Source organism: Lemur catta, chromosome 13 (assembly GCF_020740605.2).
Source record: "Lemur catta isolate mLemCat1 chromosome 13, mLemCat1.pri, whole genome shotgun sequence".
In the NCBI taxonomy this organism is placed as follows: Eukaryota; Metazoa; Chordata; class Mammalia; order Primates; family Lemuridae; genus Lemur; species Lemur catta.
The window spans coordinates 76,865,943-76,887,725 of record NC_059140.1 but is presented as its reverse complement, the minus strand read 5'-3'; the positions used below and the strand labels follow the sequence as shown (position 1 = coordinate 76,887,725).

The 21,783-nt window shown below is 35.7% G+C and overlaps 1 protein-coding gene and 1 non-coding gene across 3 annotated transcripts in view; one reads left to right on the top strand and one right to left on the bottom strand.

Annotated features, from left to right (window-relative positions):
• The window catches only part of LNX2 (ligand of numb-protein X 2), a 64,193-nt gene that overhangs the window by 39,343 nt on the left and 3,067 nt on the right, over positions 1-21,783 (bottom strand). The window contains exon 1 of one of the 2 annotated variants that reach the window (XM_045566856.1): positions 7,837-7,898. The exons of the other annotated variant lie outside the window; for it this stretch is intronic. The gene's annotated coding sequence lies outside the window, so the exon portion shown is untranslated. Of the gene's footprint in view, positions 1-7,836; positions 7,899-21,783 lie in introns of those variants that run through there. 2 annotated transcript variants of the gene reach the window in all.
• LOC123649530 lies at positions 16,675-16,780 on the top strand. The gene has a single exon (XR_006739038.1). It is a non-coding gene; the product is annotated as a U6 spliceosomal RNA (small nuclear RNA).

The window sequence follows — 21,783 nt, the reverse complement described above, 5'->3', positions numbered from 1 at the left end:
TCTCCTGTCACATCAGCCTCCTCCTACTTTTGGGTGTGCCTCCCTTCCCTTCTGCTCTTCACACAAACCTTCATTACAGCAATTACTATATTGCATGTTTGCTTATCTGTCTCCACTCCTCTTTGAGGGTAAAGACAGTATGTTTTTTATCTTTTGTATTCCCACATCTTAGGACACACTAGGCACTTAAGAAAAAAAAAAAAGTTCTCAGGTTCATACGTAAGCCTGAAATCTAAAAGAGTCCTGAAATGTGTCACTATACAAATATATACAAGAAAATCCTGTGTGTTTATTTGTAGCACTGCAAAGCAATCAACACATGACACAGCCCTGTGATTTATAAATGAGCAAAAGAATAAGGTATCACTGCCTTTAATCTTCAAAAGGCTGAGGAAAAAAAGTTTCCTTATTTGATGATGTCAACACAAGAAAATTTTCTTATTGTATATGTCACATATCAGTTTTGATAAATGCCTTTGTATGAAGCAGTGGTTGTCAAACTTTTTTGACTTCAGAATCCCTTTATCCACTCTGGACAAGTTTGGCAGTTTCTTAAAAAAACAACATCCAACTATGATATGACCCAGCAGCTGCACCCCTGGGCATTTACCCCAGAGAAGTAAAAAACTTATGTTCACACAAAAACCTGTGTATGAATGTTTACAGCAACCTTTAACAGCCAGAAACTAGAAACAAGCCAGATGTCCTTGAACAGGTGAATGGTTAAACAAACTGTGGTACATTCATACCACAAAATACTCCTCAGCAATAAAAATGAATGAACTGGCCAAGCAAGGTGGCTCAAGCCTGTAATCCTAGCACTCTGGGAGGCCGAGGTGGGAGAATTTGCTTAAGATCAGGAGTTCAAGACCAGCCTGAGCAAGAGTAAGACCCCGGTCTCTACTAAAAGTAGAAAAATTAGCCAGGCATCGTGGCATGCACCTGTAGCTACTTGGGAGGCTGAGGCAAGGGGATTGCTTGAGCCCAGCAGTTTGAGGTTACAGTGAGGTACAATGATGACACTGTACTCTACCCAGGTAAAAAAAAAAAAGGGGGGGGGAATGAATGAATGATTGATACATACAACAAGCTCAATGAATCTCCAGAAAATTTTGTGAGCAAAAAAAGCCAATCTTAAAAGGTTGCATACTGTATTGATTCACTTACATAACATTCTTGAAGTGACAAAATTGCAAAACTGCATTAGTGGTTGCCAAGGGTCTAGGAAGGGTTGGGGGTGGGAAAAAGGGTGACATGAGGGGTCCTTGTGGTAATGTTCTATATTTTGACTGTATCAATGTTAATATCCTGGTTGTGATACTGCTCTTTAGTTGAGGTGCTACGCAAGGCCAAGTTCAAGTTCCTTGGCCACCAGAAGATCCACATCTCAAAGTGGGCCTTTACCAAGTTTAATGCGGATGAATTTGAAGACATGGGGGCTGAGAAGTGGCTCATCTCAGATGGCTATGGGATCAAATACATCCCCAACTGTGGCCCCCTGAACAAGTGGCAGGCCCTGCACTCAGGAGGGCTTCTGTTGTGAAGCTCCCTCATTCGTGCCCACCAATAAACCCTACTTATTGTCCACTTAAAAAAAATTTGATTGTCACTCTATTCTGATTGGTATGCACAATGAGAATAGATCTAACTTTATTTTTCTCCCAGTAGATAAAGTATATCTGACTCATTACACATGGGATCATCAACGCTATGGAAGAGAATTCCAACAGAGAAAACATGAAAGTTTGGAAGGATTACACCATTGAAGATGTCTTAGTTGTTACAGAAAAAGCCATGAAAGCCATCAAGCCTGAAACAATAAATTCCTGCTGGAGAAAACTGTGTCCAGATGTTGTGCCTGACTTTGCAGGATTTACAACAGAGTCAATCAAGGAAATCAGGAAAGATTGTGAATATGGCAAACAAAGGTGCAGGGTGAAGGGTTGGTTTCAAGATATGGATCTTGGAGAAATTTAAGAGCTAACAGAAACCACACCAGAGGAATTAACAGAAGATGACTTGATGTAGGTAAGTGCTTCTGAACCAGTGCCAGAGGAGGAGGAAGATGACATAGAAGCAGCAGTGCCAGAAAACAAATTGACATCAGACAATCTGGCAGAGGGTTCCAATTATTTAAGACTGCTTTTGCCTTCTTTTATGACATTGACCCTTCTAGGATATGTGCACTGAAACTAAAGCAGACGGTGGAAGAAAGATTGGTACTGAATAGACACATTTTTAGAAAAATGAAAAAGCAAAAAAATCAGACAGAAATTATGATGTATTTCCATAAAGTTACACCAAGTATGTCTGTCTCTCCTGCCTCCCCCTTCCACCTCTTCTGCCTCTACCACCAGAGACAGCAAGAGCAACCCCTCCTCTTCCTCCTCAGCCTACTTGATGTGAAGACGATGACAATGAAGACCATTTTATCATGATCCACTTCCACTCAGTGAATAATGTATTTTCTCTTCCTTAATGATTTTCTTAATACCATTTTATTTTCTCAAAAAAAATTATTATATAAGAATTTAGCATATAATACATATCACATACAAAATGTGTGTTAATTGTTTGTGTTATCAGAAAGGCTTCTGTTCAACATTAGGCTATTAGTAATTATGTTCCAGGGGAGTGCATGCAGCACCCTGACCCCCCCATGTTGACTATAAGGGTCAGCCTTATAGTATTTCAGGACTTAGGGTAGCTTTTTAAAGAATGAAGTAAAAAGCTAAGATTGGTTGGGCCCTCTGGCTGGTCTCAAGAGTGACAAAGCACAGTTAAGTTACCACAGCTGTGTTTTAGTTTTGCCAATTTAAAAACTCATTAGATTCATTTACTCAAGAATGTTAGGTTCCAATGAAATAAATCACTCTATCCAAATGCATAAGTGGCTCGTTCATAAACCAAAATGCCAACTTGGTGTTTGCTATTATCTTATCATCATTCATCTCCTCAACTTACTTTTATAATGTTTTACACTTTACAAACTTAAAGATTACTTTTAACCTGTAAGATTTCGGTTGGCCATTTTCAGATACAATATATAGAGAGAAATTATTGAAGAAGATTAAAGTATCTTTGTATCATACTGTAGAATAAGGTTAGTTCTGGAAAATTTTCCTATAGAACATCTATTCTTAAATATGGGATGTAGATTCTTGTTAAGTTTCTCAAAGACTGACAGTTCTTGAAATATTGGGCTTTGTTGCACTGTTAAGGGGCCTCTATCTATTGATAAATTTTTATGAGAAGCTTTTTACAAATGGTAACAATTACCATTAGAGATTTAATGATTTTATTTCTACTACTGAGCGATCTTCAGACAGGAACAATCCAAGAAATAAGAGGTCACTATTCTTAACTGTTTCTATATCTCAGACCTAACTAAAACCCCCACAAAAGTCTAATAGTTTTACTGAAAAAACACTTCTTAAAATTTAGAATTATTTTTAAAAACCTCACTTCTATTTGGCATAGTCATTATCTACTCCTCCAATATTTTATATGGTTGCTAAACATTAAAGGAATACATATTTAATTAATTTAAAACACTGCCAAGGACATATATTTGAATGGAGGCAACTTAGCAAGACTTTCCAAGTATACCCCAACGTCATGCCATATAGATAGATGCCTCTATGTAAAATTTTAAACCTGCTCACATAAAAGTCTCTAACAGAGTGCTTCTTTGAAGGTTACATTCCTCCTCTAAATATAGTATTTTCCCCTCAAAATAATGTTTCTGCCAGCCTCCCTGCTTTTAATAGTCTCAATTATAAACTTCTTTATCTTTTATTAGATTACTGCTAGAGGAAAAAAAAACTCTAAGGCCTGTGATTATTAGAAATCAACCTGTCCTTTGATGGACGGCAAACATCACCAAACCCATGTCTTCCTAATTTCGTGATTAAAAAGGTGCTCAATCAAGTCAATACTTTGAGAAAGACGGTGGCAGCTTATAAGCATTGCTATGACACACAGGAGAGGTAGACACTGTGGAATAAAAGCAACAAAGTGTTTTGAAAGTACAGGGGAAAAAAGAGTAATTTCTTTTTTGACCCCCACATGGACACATAAAGTAATTTCTATTGTGGTAATTTAGAAAAGTTTCTTGGAGGAGTGTAATGGTTCAGAAACAACAGGGAGACTCTTAATGGGCAGTTATGGGGGATAAGGGACAACAGCTTTAAATATGTAAAGTATTTTGGGAATAGTCAGAGCAACACATGTGGGTGTTGGCATGTGAGGGGGTGGATGGATAGAGAGAGGGTCTGAGGGCTGGACTATGTAGAGAGAGAGAAGGCAAGAGTTCCGAGTAGAGAAATGATTTGACTAGATCTAATGTCAGGGCGGATAACTGGCAACAGGGTGTGGTATAGGTAAGGGGGCTATGGCAATAATGAAACAAAACAGGAAGTTATTGCAACCATCAAAGTGAATGATAATGAGAAGCTTGAACTAAGGAAATGATTAGGAACAGTCTGAGGGGGAATGGATTTGAACACTTAAGGATATAAAAATTTGAGAGAGAGAGAGAAACAAGAGGGTCAGAGAAGGTGGTAGCACACCAAAACCAGCACAGACATATCAAAGAAAAAAGAACTATAGGCAGACTTTCCTCATATTTCCCATCAAAATATGCCTATATTCCCTATAATCCAACAGTAGTTTCTCATAAAAATAAGAATTTCTTGATAGCTTCAAAAAGCCAAAATTTAATAGTCCATTGAACATTTTACTCTGTAAATGCACTAGGCTAGACACTCTGTAAAGCTTCTTCCAGCTCACACATTCCAGCACACCACTTGGGGGTGACAGTGTCTCGCTACTGCTTAATAAAAAGAAAAGGATAAACAACCATCATGGCCAACACCTATGGCTCACACTTGGCAGAAATATCAATGCACAATTACCTAAATAAAAACACAGTATAGTCAGAAAATGGTTGAGAGGTAGGCCACTAAAATTAGAGGTGAAAAGACAATAACATGGGATAAGGACAGAATATTAGGATTTTTGTTGTTAGACAAAAGGGGATAAGAGTGACTTCATAGTCATATACAGTCTAAATTAATCAGGGGGTCAATCTGGATATCTAAAAGGAATGGATTTGGGCAGATTATAATAGCAAACATTTATTGAGTGCTTACTATGTATCAGGCATGGTATCAACTGAGATGGAGAAATAACAGATTTAATCCTCACAGTAACCCTGGGTTGGACAGTATTCTCACTTTCCTCCCTATTTTTCAGATGAGGAAACTGAGAGCGATTAAGTAATTTGCTCAAGATCCAAAGCTAGTAACAGATAGAAACAGTCTGATTCCAGAGCTGTAATTTTTAAAGTACATATTGCACTTAAAGTATACAGTAATATGTATGGGTTGCTCAAACCAAAAAATATATATATGCATATACATATATACAGGTATATATTCACATCTACCTGTATATATGTACATATATATGTTTGCCTAAATAAATGAATGACAGTGCCACAAGGAAATTATTTATCTTCTGTTGTCAGCATCAGGGAGGCTAATTTCCAGAAGAAAACACATACTGCTATTTAATAAGGCCAAAATGCTAGATGGACCTCATTTCTTAGTCTCACAAAAATTTCTCACAATTTTATATTTTCATTTTTTTACTGTTACTGTGATAAAATGGGAGCCTTCAAAATTGGCATTCCTTTCTACACCTACAAAATTCAAATAATTTTGTGCTTCTGTGTTCAGATATCAAAATCAATTTGAATGAACATAAAACCGAATAGTATCTCAAATTTTGAGCTGCCCGTCACTTTCTCTCAAAGCTTTCTGGAAAACGTTCACTTATATTTGTGATGGGGCACAAAATATTTACAAAGCTCTGAATGCAAACTTCATATATAAAAGGGTCTATAAAGAAATGTTTTAAACAGACTTAAAGCTTTCCTTCTAGGACTTTAATAAACAGGTAGCACAAGGAGCCTTCATGTTTCCTCACTAGAACAACACTGTCATGTAAGGGCATTGACTACTACCTTGTAAATCAAGGCCTCAAGATCTGGAATCCTACTTGTTTTTTCTTGCCATCGGCTTTGGGTTATATAAACAATTTTGGATATAACTGCCTCTGTCCCTACCTACTAGCATCCTCAAAGCAATCTAAACTTATGATTCCAGTAAGAGAAGTTCACTTATGTTACAGACAATATAATTTATGTTCTAACAAGGTAAAAGTCAATTAGTAATCCATATTTACAAAGCAATCATTAGGAAAAATAAGTTAGTAATAGATACTATAAATCAAAACAACAACAAAGGTTTCTGGTAGAAACAGAATAGCACCCATGTTTTGGCAACTCTTGCATTCCTGAAAACTATTTTAATGGAAAGAAAGAACTTCAAAAGAGTACTAGAAAAAAGTGAATATTAAGCAACTTTACCTCAAGTTAAATTTTTACACTTTGGATCTAAAACTCAGGAAACACGTATCTAAGTGTTTAGGCCTGTAGGTCTTGGTTAACAAAGGCAGTAAATATCACCCCAAAGAACATTCAGCAACCCTGACAATCTTTTGGTTGCTGTTTCTATGGAAACAGTTTAAATGAAGAAAACCTAAGAGTAAAACATGTTTTTTTAAAAACACCTTATCTTGTTTTCCTGTATCAGTTAACTAGCATGGCCCATAACTACCAGGTACAAAAAGTAAGCACCAGAGAATTCACAACTCATTCAACAAATATTTGTTGATTATATGCTGCATACCAGACACTGTGCTAGGGGATAGGGTTACTTTGGAGAGCTCATAGAGCTTAGTGAAGTACAAAGACATTAATTAGCAAATGACACAAACAGAAATATTATATGAAGCACATATAATTTACATTTTCCAGTAGCTACATTAAGAAAAAAGAAACATTAACAAATATTTTATTCAGTCCTATGTATCCAAAATTATAATCTCAACATGAATTAACATTATTGAGATATCTTAATGTTCTTTTTTCATACTAGGTCTTTGAAATTCAGTGTATATTTTATACTTACATCATATCTTAACTGGTACTAGTCACATTTCAGACGTTCAAAGATATAAGGCTAGTGCCTACTGTACTGGACAGCATATAGATATTCTAAAGAGGATGAAAAGCATGTATAACAGGAATAAACTAGTCCCTTCCATCAAAGAACTTAAAATCTAACCAGTAGAGTAACCACTATACAAGTAAAGTATATGTGGTGTTGAAACATAAAAGCATAACTGTGGAATTAGTAAGTAAAAAAGCCCTTAAGCAATACAATAGATGACATACTGGGTGAGCAACTATGTGCAGGATTCTTTCCGATGCAAGTGATAGAAAACCTAACTGAAACTGGTATAAGTAAAAAACAAAACAGGTGTGACTGACTCGGACTTTCTCCCAACTCTGCTTCTCCTGGATTGGGTTCATTCTCAGGCTTCATGTGGCAGCCAGTTCCCAGCAGTTTTAGGGGCACAGAGTTATGCCCTTGTTCAGTTTCTACAATATTGTCAACAAAATCCCCAGAATTATGTCTTCCTATCTCTGATGGCTTGGCTTGGGTCATGTACCTATCCTGAATCAATCACTGTAGCCAGAGACATGTAATGCTTTACTAGGCCAGACCTGTGTTACTTCTGAAACAAGGCATTGAGTCAACTTCCCCAGAAGCACACAAACTAAAAGAAAGGATGTAACCCAAAAAAACCAAATCAGGCTGTGGCTGGAAGTAAGGTAATGGATGCTGGGCACCACAAAAAAAAAAAAAAAAAAAAATTATTACTTTAACTTCTCAATCCCAAGCAATGCTCTAAAATGTTACGCACCATCACAATTGGTCTTTAGGAATCCAGAGAGTTCCAGGTAATGTTCTGGGTTATAAATGTCCATTCACAGTCAGTCATACATTTGGCTTATTTTCATTTAAGCATATTACCTTATTGCTTTACTTCCTCTTCAAACAACCTGGAAGAGTCATAAAGTCTGTTTCCAACGATTTAACTAGTCTCTCATAGCTCTACTTATTCATTATTACTATTCAAAGTACTTTACAAGCAGTATTTCATTCAATATTTACAACAAACTCTATGAAATAGTTACCATCACAATTTTAAAGATGAGGAAAATGAAGTTCAAAGCAGTTAAAACAACTAAGCTGTAAGGGACTGAGATGGGAATCAAACTCTGGTCCATCTAATTCCAAAGTCCGTGTTCAGTGGGAAGTGAAATTGGGAAATTTTTACTGCTCCCTCCCTCTTCCCTATCACTAAAGAAAAAACAAAAAAGGTATTATATAAACAACATGTGATAAAATCCCAGAAATCCACATGATTTATAACACTCTATCTGAAGACATTGCAGAGGAAACCTATGACAGCCTCAAAGAAAGACAATTTAATAATAGCTAGAATGATACTTCTCTGTAGTGTAACTCCTCAAATGAGACTATGATTTAGTATAATAATACAGATAAATTCTCAAAAATTCTCAGATAGCCACATGTTTATATATAAAAATCAGGATAAATATCACTGAAGAGAAATCGTTTATAAAATAATACATCATGCATGAACAGACCATTAAGAGTTCCATTATCAATTAATATTTTGCCAATAATTATAAAAACTTTCAAACACACAGCAACGTTCAGCATTTGTACAGTAAACATCTGTATCTTATAAGTCTACCATTAACATTCTACTATATTTTATCACTTATTTCCCCATCCGTCCCTGTTTTATCTTTTCACACGCCTCAAAGTAAATTGGAGAAATCAGTACACTTCTCTCTAAATATCACAGCATACATATCATTAACTGAAGTTCCATATTTGTTTACATTTTTCTTTTGAGGTAACATTTAAATACAAAAAAACATGCAAATCTTAAGTGTACACTGAGTTTCTGACAAATGCATACACCTATGTGACACATATCACTATTAAGATATAGAACAGAATCATCACCCCAGATAGTTCCCTCATGTTCTTCCCAGTCAATCCCCACCCCATTACCTCTAGAGGCAACCACTGGTCTGATATTTTTTCTATCACAAATTAGTTTTGCCTGTTCTGAAGTATCATCTAAATGGGAACATAAGAATATGTACTCTTTTGAGTAAGGCTTCTTTTACTCAGCATGTTTCTGAGATTCACCCAAGGTGTGGTGTATATTAGTAGTCTGTGTCTTTCCATTGTTCAGTAATATCCCACTGTATCATACTCTTATTGATGAACAACTGGGCTGTTTCCAGTTTTTGGTGACTATGAACAAGAGTTCCTATGAACATATGTTTTCATTTCTCTTGGATAAATACCTAAGAGAACAGTTGAGCCACAGGGTAGGTATATGTTCAGTTTCATAAACAACCGCCAGACCTTTTCCAAAGTGCTTGTGCCATCTGACATCCCCACCAAGAATGTATAAGCTCTAGTTGCTACATATCCTTTGCCAACATTTGATGTTGTCTTTTTAATTTTGGCCATTTTGTTATATGTGATGAATTAACATTTTAATTAATTCTGAATTGAATCTATTTGTAAGAGGATTACAGGGAACAAGAATAACTGAGACATACATAAAATATAGAGCAATATTAAGAGAAATTACAATATACATTTTATATATAATTTTTATTTAAATATTTTTCCACTTTTTAGAAGTCACATGATTGAAACTAAGCTATCAGTGTCTCATGAAACAATTATGTGTCAAATACTAGCAATGCTACTTAGGAAACTGATGTCAAAATACTATTCTTTCTGTTCATCTCTTATTAAATAATATCAACAATTTATGGCTCACTTAATCCTTAATTTAGATCAATAATATAAATATTTGTTAAACAGAACACTGTCAAAGTCTTTCTTTAAAATCTACTATCTGCTTTCTACACTAAAAATTTTGTCATCTTTCCCAACATTATTTAGTCTCAGAATTGTAGTTAATGTCCTTTAATTAAGTTCTAGGGGAACAAGAGTAGCTCCTGATCCCACTCCTTAAAATAAAAACAGCCAGGTGTGGTGGCTCACACTTATAATCCCAGTGCTTTCAGAAGTAGAGGCAGGAGGACTGCTTGAAGCCAGGAGTTTGAGACCAATCTAGGCAACATACTGAGATCGCATCTCTATAAAAAAAATAAATTAGCCAGGAATGATGGGGTGTGCCTGTAGTCCGAGCTACTTGGGAGGCTAAGCCAGGAGGATCCCTTGAGCCCAGGAGTTCGAGGCTGGAGTGAGCTATGATCTCACTAGCCTGGGAGACAGAGGAAGACCCTCTTTCTAAAAAAAATAAAAATAAAAGTTAAAAACAAAAATATACCTTGGTACAACTGCATATTCTGAACTAGCTTGTAAAAAGCAGCACAACTATCCTAGAAACAAGAGCAAATCACTCATGGATATATTATGCCATTTTCAATAGGGAATGCTTATGTAATCGATGCCATTATAGAACTCAGCAGGTGATTGTCCAAATTAGTAAACTGCCATCTGCTGATGACAAAGAAATACTAACAATAGCAGCTTACAGAACCCACTAGCAGTGCTTGAATAGGTAAACAGCTCCATGGCCTGATTCCTCTTTCTTCACTGTCCCCTACCTGCCAAGAGGCAGCCAGTGCCTACGTAGCTATTGTTTTTTCTTCTACACAAATGCCAACAATGGAGCACAAATTTTTAAGAAATGCTTCCTGACTAGCTTAATGTCATTATACTTTACAATGACAAATAAAATTTAATTCCATGAAAAATGACTACAATTAATGTATTTCCCCACCAAAAAATGCATGTCCAACTGCAATTTTAACACACATATATCTTCTTAGTACCACTCTACAAAACACTAATTTGCTTTTATGTTTTCTGAAATGTTTTCTTACAAAAAAAAGAAAAAAATATATATGTGTTTAAAAAAATCACAGTACACAGTTAATACATACTTTCTGCGTGCTACACTACAATACACTCTCAGAGGAGAGCGGGCATTGCCAGTAGATCCGCACACTGGGCAGAGCCAGCAGTGCACACAGTGCAAATGCTCCTTAGCTAACAAGCACGCTCTGGGGCCATCCTAAACTAAACATTTACATTCTGTAAAATGAACTGTTTTCTCAACTTTGGTTTCTGTCTTTTATTTCATGCTCAAGGCAATGGTTTGACTCATAATGACTACAAAAGATGCATATGTAGTAATGCTGAAAACGAATGGTAAGTATACCTTTAAGTGAAAGCTTTACTGTACAGGCTCAGACACCTTCAAGGAAACAGAAGGTAAAGAACGAGAAACAAGAAGGTAAGGAGGGAATAGTGGAAGTCCTCTGACACTATAAAGAGAATAATAAATTTCACTCACCACAAACTTCACTGTACATTAGGAAGACTGTCCAGCAATTAGGAATGGGAGCAAGAACTATGGACAGAGATATGATATATATTTGGTAGAAGAGATTATGTATTTTTTTCTTACTCATGCTTGTCTATTTTCCAGATATTCTATGAATGTCTATTACCAAGTGCTCTACCATTTAATTATTTTTATAATAAAAAAAGCAAAAAATTATACTATTTTACAAATAAGAAGAAAGAAAGAAAGAGAGGAAAGGAAAGGAAAGGAGAAAGGAGAGGAGAGGAGAGGAGAAAGGAAAGGAAAGGAGGAAGGAAGAAACCCTGTGGCTCAAAGGGTTGATATAAAGAACTCAGCTAAGAAGGTGTTAGTCTTTTTTTGTTACAACCCCTTTTCTTAGGCTTGCTCCTAAATTACCATTTTCTATTGAATTTTAATAAAAGAAAAACACTTCATTTTCTGAAAACATACAAAATAAATATACAGAACTATGCAGGTAAACATCTCACTAGATAAGTATTGTTTTACAAGAAGGGTTTGATAAACTAAAATCAGAGTTCTTGCTGACGGCCCATTACAAAAGGGATGTACGCTTTTTCAGGGCCCAGTCTCTCCAATAAAGAACCAATTACTCTTCAACTCCCTTCACCTCCAAACATTCTACCACTTAAGCTCTAAGACCACTAACCAAAATTAAACATCTAAGAAGCTGATGAATATAAAGAATATAACTACTCATTTCTCTAGGTCTAGTGGAGAGATGGATGCATGGATGGATGGATGGATGGATGGCAGACAGGCAGGTAGACAGATATGGCAAACAACCAGTTTTTCCTTTTCAGATTTTACATTTGAAACCATGGTTTCTATAAAATCATTCAACTGCATTTTAACAAAACAATCAAGTTTCTTTTGAAAAATTACCTCATTAGGAGTCCAAGAACATGGTCATGGCCTTTTATACTTGGAACCTATCTCTTCATTGGCCAGCTACGTGGTTTAAACTAAAATGATCTTTAAAGTCCTTTCCAGCAAGAAGGAAGAAAACAACTGTGATTCTATCAAAACTTTAACTTTTCATATATGCCTAGTATAGCAAACATACTATGCCTAGTATAGTAAGATGGCTTTTAGATCAAATAGGTCTGGTTTCCAATCATAGGTAACCACTTTACCTTGTCCAAATTGTATATTACCTCTGTAACTTTCTGAACTCCAGTCCTTAAGTGCAGAATACTGACCTCACAGGATTACTGTGACAATTAATTGCTGACTGAAACTTAAAGCTCTGAGCTGAGAGAACCACAGAGCAGTCATGCAAATGGTAGTTTTTGTAATGATTAATACTGGCAGTTGCACAATTCTGTCCACTTATACTTTGCAACTGAAAGGATGGCAATATAACACTGAAAATATTAAAGCCTTCAAGGGCAATACTCATAGATTACTGAAAAAAATTTACCTTTTTTCCTCTCTAGATCTATCATATTCTAATTGAATTCAAGGAAAAGACCACCTTCCCCCATCCCTTTGTTGAAGAACAAAATGGAAGAACTCAACACTTCTCAAAATGAAAGATATTTTAAGAGTGCCCACTACAAACATTAATACCGTAAAGGTACAATCTGCAGAACTGATGAACATTGTACAATGCACCAAGGCATTTCCAATTAGCAAGCAGATGTGTTAAACAAGTTTTTAATTTAGCACAATTTGTACCACAATATCCCCTAATAACCAAGCTTCTTAGAAAAATTAGTGTACCAAATAGGCATTATTCCATGGTTGCACTATATTTGAGAGATCAAAGCAACCTAGATATCTCATTTTCTTTTAGGTTATCATGAAGATGATGAAATTAATTTTTATTGTGTTCAGCATTCCCCTTAAGAAGGAATATGCAAGAGGGTCACGATTTATAGTTAAAAAAAAAAAGCTCAAATAATCATTTTCTCCATAATCATATCTAGCAGAGAAAACATCTGAACATCTGTATGGCAATGTCTATAGGTCCTTCAAGAGATAAAAACTCACTTTTTTTTAAGGTAAAATAATTTAGATGAGATCAGCAAACAAATTAAAAGTTGACCAAGTTAAATTTCAAGAAGACTAGCAAAACAAATTTTGTGCTAATTTTAATCAAGGTACAGAACAGCATGGGTTTAAAAATAACTCTCTATATAGATACACACGTGAGCGTATACACACAAAATATGCCTAAAAGGATTTACAAAAAACTAACAGTAGTCAACTCTAGGGGAACTGGGTGGCTGGGGTAAAGGGCTCACAGGAGACTTGTTTTTCATGAATTATCTGTTTGCACAGATATTGTATGTGTATGGAAGTATATTAGAGCAGGAGCAAAGGAACATACACAATAGGAAATAAAAGTAGGAAGTAGAAAGTAGCCAAGCTTGGTTCTTATATACATGATTAAAACTAAAAAGCAAAGCTCACAAACAAGATATCCACATCAAAAATAAGAACAAATTTTATGGAGAATTAAAAATGAAGTCATATGCCCAAGACAACACTTTTTCTTCATTGCTGTGTTTCAAAAATAAATAAACAAAACACAAACCTAAGTATTAAATATATTTATCTGCAAAGTTACTTCCTACCATAAAAATGAGAGAACTGCAGTTATTGCTACATTTAAGAATCTTTTTGCAAGACACACACATAATTTATATTTTATTCAAACTCATTGAGATGTCTAGTGTCATAACACATTTCTAAGAATCAATTTAACATACAGCTGTAATCACACCAGCACAGACACACAAATTTGTGTTTTCTTGGATCTACTTACACTACTGCGGTTTAAGGGAATCTACTACGGCATCCTTTGTTTCTAAAAATGCACCACAACGTCAACTGATGAGTCACAGGTCACACTTCAAATTCTTATGTACCAAAGAAAGCATGGCACTAAAGTCTTACACATCAATTGTAGAGACTGTCTAATAAGCTAAGTTACAAATCAAGAGTTCTTTATAAGGTGACATTGATGAGTTTTTTCTGGAGATGTGAGAAACTTTAAAATAAAACTGCAAATTCCACAAGAATTGATAAAATTGTTTTGCTTTTTTTCCTCTCCTAATAACAGGTAGGGTTTTGTTTTTCTTAATTCAGAATATACACAGTACTATTGAAATATTGACAGGTGCAAACTCCAGTCTATACAAACTCAACAAACTCCCTCCCAGCTTCATAAAAAGCCAAATTATCTGAGAAATGAGTTTCCAGATGCCTTGCGTCTCCTCTTAATTCCCTCCTACTTTTGCTGCTTAGTTTCACTGAGTGGAAAACCTCCAGGAGAGGGTACAAAAGGACAGGAAGCAACGATGACTATTCATTAATCCATGTTCATTTCTTTTGGGCAGCATTATTTAAAAGTTTTCCTGGTGAAGACAACAAACTTACAGCTGAAAGGAAATCTGGGGACCAGCTGTAGATTTTAGTAACCAGTATAACAGACCGTTGAGATCTAACCACATGGTATTTTCTTCCTAGCACTGGTCATTATCCTTTTCACTAACTGCTTGCCTGTTTATTGTTTGTTTCTCCTCCTGCCTCCAACCCCAGCATGTGAATTCCATGAGAACAGGGATCCCACCAGTCTTGTTCACTGCTATCGTCTCAGCATCTAGAACAGTGTCTGGCACATAACAGGTGTTCAGTAAATACCAAGTGGGAAAATAAGACATGTATGTCCCAGCTATCTTAGGACCTGCACAATCATGAAGAAGCTAAAATTTGTTTTCACTTGAGACTATTCTTCACCCATAATTTATACTAATAATTAACTTTTATCATGCTTTGTCACAAGATCGTCTATGCTTAAGTTTTATCATCTAAATGCTTATATCAAAATGAGAAACTGTACTGAAACTGTAACCTAACTAGACTCAATTTCCAAGAATAAGAACTTCTTTATTTTTATATCCCAAATATCTAGAACGGTACATAGCACAGAGTAGACATTCAAATATTTGTTGAATAAATGAATTCTTCTAAAAGAATTATAACTGTGGGATTATTAGTAATTTTTATTTTCTTTACATAAAGATTTCCTAAGTTTTCTATATTAAGCATGTATTATTTCTATAATTAAGAAATGTACAGAGTGATTAAAAATAAGAAAACCACATATATCTTTGTACCTTCATATAATTCGTGATATATGCAATGAGGCAAATCAAACAGATGTATTACTTCCCAGGAGTTATCAAACAGAAAAATATTCCTTAAAATACAGATATTACTATTTTAAAATTGAATTTGAAGTATTAATTTTAAGAATATTAAGTTTTATCTGCCAGAAAGATATCCTTCCATAAATCTAGTACACTTAGAGAGCAATTTCTTTATTTTATATTAACAGAACAATTTTCTTTTCAAAAGGTTCAAGCAACAAAAGAGTAATTCTTTATGAGACATAAAGAATGTTATATTATGAATAAATAATTTAAGAACTACTTAATGGTCAATTTTGCTTTCTGCCAACACCCAAACTGTAGAAAGAGAAAATTCAGTCACATTTAGAAAGACTAAAATCATACCGAGCAACCTTTAAAAGTTATCATTTTATAAGAAAAAAATTAATATAACATATATTAGTTGAAATTTGACTTTGATGTTTAACAAGAGTACTAAGATTTTACCATCCTTCTACATTCTGCAAAATGGCTTAAAAAATTTTAATCCCTTCTATAAATAGATGCCATACCATTAAAAAAAATCCAGACTCACAAGGTTTCTCAATGTTATTCTACTCCTTCATAGGTAGAAAAATCATTCGAATGTGCTAACAAATGTATTCTATATACCTGGAAAAAGAATAGGTCAGTGATCCAGAAGAATGATGTCTATTTTTAACAAAATCTGAAATTAGTCGATTGAAGTATCAATTAATGTATCTCATCTATAATGAAACCACTAAGTCTAAAATTAGAGAAATTAATGAGGTTAATAAATATTTCATAAGGGAATTGCTGTGGACACCTTTGAAATCTATTGAAAAGCCTTTACAGAATGGTCCTAAAGGCATGCACAGCTACTACTGATCAAATGCATCACATATTTAGTAGTAGAAACACAGGATGCAACTACATGCACTCTGACACCTGGCCTCTCCCCACTAACTTTATATTTTAGCTTCAGCTAAACCTAGACTACTGATTGTTTCCATATTGGTGTCTCGAAACTATAATAAAAAGGACAGAAAAATTCACACTAGAATATACTATGAAGCCCCAGTTGAGAATTGTGTCATAGCCCAATCACTGACATCAATACCCACAAATGAATACTATTTCAGTGCTCGCTTCATAGCACGTATACTAAAATTGGAATGATACAGAGAAGATTAGCATGGCCCCTGTGCAAGGATGACATGCAAATTCGTAAAGCATTCCATATTTTTTATAAGGTGGGGATGGTTAATGAGGATAAAAATATAGTTAGTTATTGTTATTAACAATATTTAATAGCACAACAAAGTGACTATAATCAACAATAAGTTAGGGTTTACCTGAAAATAACTAAGAGAGTGGAATTGGAATGTTCCTAACACAGAGAGATGTTAAATGCCTGATGTGATGGATACCTAATTACCCTGATTTGATTAATTCACATTGTATGCCTCCATCAAAACATTGTATATATCCTATAGACATACTATTAACATTATGTACCTATAATAAAAAATAAAAAAATTATTTCAGATATATCTGACCTTTCCCTCTCTCTCTCTCTGCCATAAGCAAGATCTCAGAAATATATTCAATATATTTTCTTTGAACTCTTACATCATGTAAAATTGACCCAAAATGAAATTAAAAACCTAAATGTAAGACCTGAAACTATACAACTCCTAGCAGAAAATATAGGGGAAAAGCTTCATGATGTTGGTTTGGGCAAGGATTTCTTGGATATGACACCAAAAGCACACAAAAATAGACAAATGGGACTACATCAAACTTAAAAACTTCTGCACCTCAAAGGACACATCAACAGAGTGAAAAGAACTGGTGAAAATATTTGCAAATCTTATCTGATTAAGAGGTTAATATCTAGAATATACAAAGAACTCCTATAACTCAACCACAAAACAAATAATCAGATTAAAATATGGGTCAAGGACTAGAATAGACATTTCTCCAAAGATGATACTAATCAAGCATATGATAAGAAGCTCAACATCACTAATCATCAGAGAAATGCAAATCAAAACCACAATGAGATATCACCTCATACCCACTAGGACGATTACTATAAAAAAAAAAAAACGGTGGCAAGAATGGGGAGAAACTGGAATCCTTCTGCACAGTTCGTGGGATTGTAAAACAGTGCAACTGCAATGGTAAACAGAATGGCAAGTCCTCAAAAAATTAAAAATAGAACTATCATATGATCTAGCAATCCCACTTCTGTGTACATATCCAAAAGAATTCAAAGCTGGGTCTCCAGAGACATTTATACACTTATGTTCATAGCAATATTTTTCACAACAGCCAAGAGGTAGAAGCAACCAAAATATCCACTGATGGATACATAACCAAAATGTGGTATATACATACAATGGAATATTACTCAGCCTTAAAAAGAAAGGAAATCCTATCACATGCTACAACATAGATGAAACTTGAAGTCATCATGCTAAGTGAAATACACCCATTACACACACAGAAAAAGACAAATACCGTACAACTCCACTTATGAGGTACCTAATGCATTCAAATTCATAGAAACAGAGAGTAAAGGGTGGTTACTAGGGGATGGGGAAGGGGAAATGAGAAGTTGTCAGAGTTTCAGATTTGCCAGATAAAACCATTTTGGAGATCTGTTTCAAAGCAGTGTGAATATACTTACCTCTCTCTATACACTTAAAAATGCTTAAGATGGTGAATTTTATGTGTTTTTTACCACAATGCATAGAAAAAACTGAAGCAAAATAGCTTTCTGTTAAATATTCACTATTCTGGTACGATTTCTTTCACATCAACCACTGAAAATTGAGCATCCAAATTGAGATGTGTTGTAAGCACAAAATATTTCACCAGATTTCAAGTGCTTAATATGGAAAAAAAAGTTCAATCTCATTAATTTTTTGAAAGAAAAAGTGAAAAAAAAATTATATTGATAACACATTAATACATTCTGAGCATATCACTTTAAATATTAAATTTTTAAAAAAATGTTATGCTTCAAAAACAATAATGACTTGAAGGGAATGCAGGGTCAGTGGAGCTGTGTTTGTTTTATAAAGTTAAGACTGGGGCATATTTATAGGATGGTGTGAGAAAGAAAACAGGGAGAAGGAGATTAAATATAGAAAAGAGGGGAGTTAATTGATAAAGCCTCTCCTGAAAGAGACTTTGAAGGATGGGATCACAGGAAAACATGGAAGTTAGCCTCCAAAAGACCTGACTTAGGAGGGTAAATTGGGAAGGGGAGAGACAGAAAATCTAAGACAAATCACTGCAGATCATCTAATTTTCTCCATGCAGTGACCAGATTATTTGCAGACTATAGAAGAGGTAGGAGTTAGACAAAAGGGTTGGTAGTCTGGAATAATCCATGAGTGATGAAGAACAAAACTCTCATTAGGGCCAACCAGGCCTGCATGATCAGGCCCCTGCCTACCTTCCTCGTCTCATCCCATGCCACTGTCCCAGCTCTCTTCATCCACTTCCCACCCCCCCACCCCCAACAAGGTGTCATCCTTCTGACTCAGATTTTCCAGGAAAACTCAGGTTTTCTGCACACACCAAGCAGTGACACAAGTTGGTGCCCTCCAATTCAATTCAATTCTGATACTGTTTAACTGGTAGTAGCTTCAGATCCCAAAGGTGAGAGCTCAGTACCCAAGATTGCCTTCCCCAACCCCTGGTCACAAGTCTAGGCCTCTGGAACTACTTCAGACCAAGTAGTTTGGTCTGAAGCTTCCAGTTGGGGGTTCAGACCATGAGTTCGAGATCCCATGACACCCCCTTTGGGTTTGGTTAATTTGGTAGAGCTCAAGGAAACACTTTCCTTTACCGGTTTATTATAAAGGATATTAAAAAGGATACAGATGGAGAGATGCGTAGTGAGAGCAGGAGCTTCTATGCCCTCATGCCACCTTCCAGGAACCTCCACACATTCAGCATTTGGAAGCTTTCCAAATGTAACTGCCCCACTCCCAACAAATTTCAATGACCCCCTATATAATCTTTTCCCTTCACTAACTACTTGACCTTTTGAATTGCTTCCTAGACAAGGTGGATTTTCTGCAAGACAAAGGACATGAGATTCTGAAGGCCCCAGGCAGCCTTCCTGATGTAAAGATTCACCATCCTCCATAACCTACCCCCATGTTTATGGCTCCCTGTGAGATACATCAAGACCTGCCCTAAGGCATAGGGCCCCTCCTTTAAAAGCGTAGGATCTCCCTGCAGATTTGAAGCAGCTTCTCCTGTTCTCCCAACAAGATGTCAGTAATATTAAAAATTCCCTTCCTCCTTGGCAATCCTTATTGTGTCAATAATTGGATCTTTGTGCAACGAGCAACTGGACCTAGTATGAAACCCTCTTGTGGTTTCTGCAACACAAACTCTGTCCTTTTGGGGCCTTAAGGAAGCTTGATTAAGTAGGCATGATTGATTAAACCACTGGCCATTAGTGATCAACTTAACCTTGAGCCCCTCTCTTTTTTCTAGAGGTTGGGGGCTGGGAGTGAAAATCCCCACCCTCTAACTCTGCCTTGGTCTTTCTGTGACCAGCACCATCCTGCCAGCCAACAGTCAATTATTAGCATACAAAAAGACACTTAGCACTTTGAAGATTCCAAGGATTTTAGGAGTTGTATGCCAGGAAAATGAGGATGAAGAGCAAACATTAATATATATTTCACAATATCACATACACTTTATTATAGCCAAGCACATCTTATTTTACATAAGATATAGGTCCTCAAAACCTGGTTGTAAACACTTTATATGTTGGCCTTATTACACACTCTAGGGCAATTTGTTATTTAAAAAAACTTGAAGATTACTCTTAATAAAGTAAAAAATTAAACCCTCACTTGTTTTACTTATCAAGGTGGTATACTTTTAAAATGGACGTACAATGATTGTTTTATAGTATGTTACTTTTCTGCATTTGCTTCTATTTCTCATTTCTCCTACTCAGCCTAATTTTGAGAAAAAGTAATTTTTCCCCCCGCACATAATTTCTCCACTGAGGGAAAGTGAATGCCAAAAGTAACAGTCCTAAATCTCCAGGCTGGAAAGATAAAGGCATAAACCATGTTTAAATCCTATCGCCTACAACACTTCTGCTCCAACTTTCCAGCTATCCTTATCAAGACTTCAGAGACTCTGCCCTGAAGTTCTGCTAACCAAGAGAGCACAAATTTATGAGGCAGCTGTTGTCAGTTTACCTCTGACCAAAGCTGTATCCCCATATCAGTCTGTTTCTCCGTACCACACCACACATGTATGGCAGTAAAATGTGGGGGGAAGAAAGGAGGGAATTATGCAAATAATTACAGCAGCTGGCACTAAAACAGTTGAATCATAATAGCCATCAATTCTGTCATAGTTCCAGTATCTTCCAGTGAGTACATGAAGCACTTTAAGCTTCCTCGAAGGATCAATTCTCTCTTTTGTTTTCCCTCAGACCAGCGATTGTTCTAAAGATTAGGAGAAGTCTGCAGGCCAAGACAGATCAAAGCCAATTGATCCAATTTATTCATTTATACATATATTAATATTTATTGTTCTAAGTACTTGGAGATTCTGCAGTGAGCAAAACAGGATGCCTGCTGTAAGAAGCATACATGCTAAAGATAGAACCTACAACACCTGCTTCTTTAAAAGCATACTAACTAGAGGACAATTTATTATTGTAATGTACATCATGAGCACTTGCTTTTCAAAAAATTCCTCTTAATAACTTCTTGTTAGGCTAACACACAACATAACCACTTTTTTCTGAAACCAACCAAACAAAAAAACTTACATAACTACAGATTTTCTACTGTTTTGTATTTTCTGAGGAAAAGAAACACATGACAGGAAAGCTAAAGGGGACTTGTTTTGTAAAATTCCCAAGCCCTCTAACAGGGTCAATTTAGGCCAGTCCCCATCTTCTCCTACAACTACAATTCTACATGCAAAATATGTACGCACATATATATGTGTGTGTGTGTGTATAACTTTTCAACCAACACTACTTTCTAAAAAGAGTGGAACCCATGAAATGAGACTTCTGACTTTTTCCAAAACCTTGTTGCATTTGGATATAGGTAGGTGGGCCTGGACTGAACTGTGGCCCTGTGGGCAGAGAGGAAAAGTTAAATTGTTCTGCATAACAAAAGTGAAAAGTATTTGGATTTTAGGGTGGCAATCAGAAAGAGGAGGGGGAGAAGGGCATAAAGCC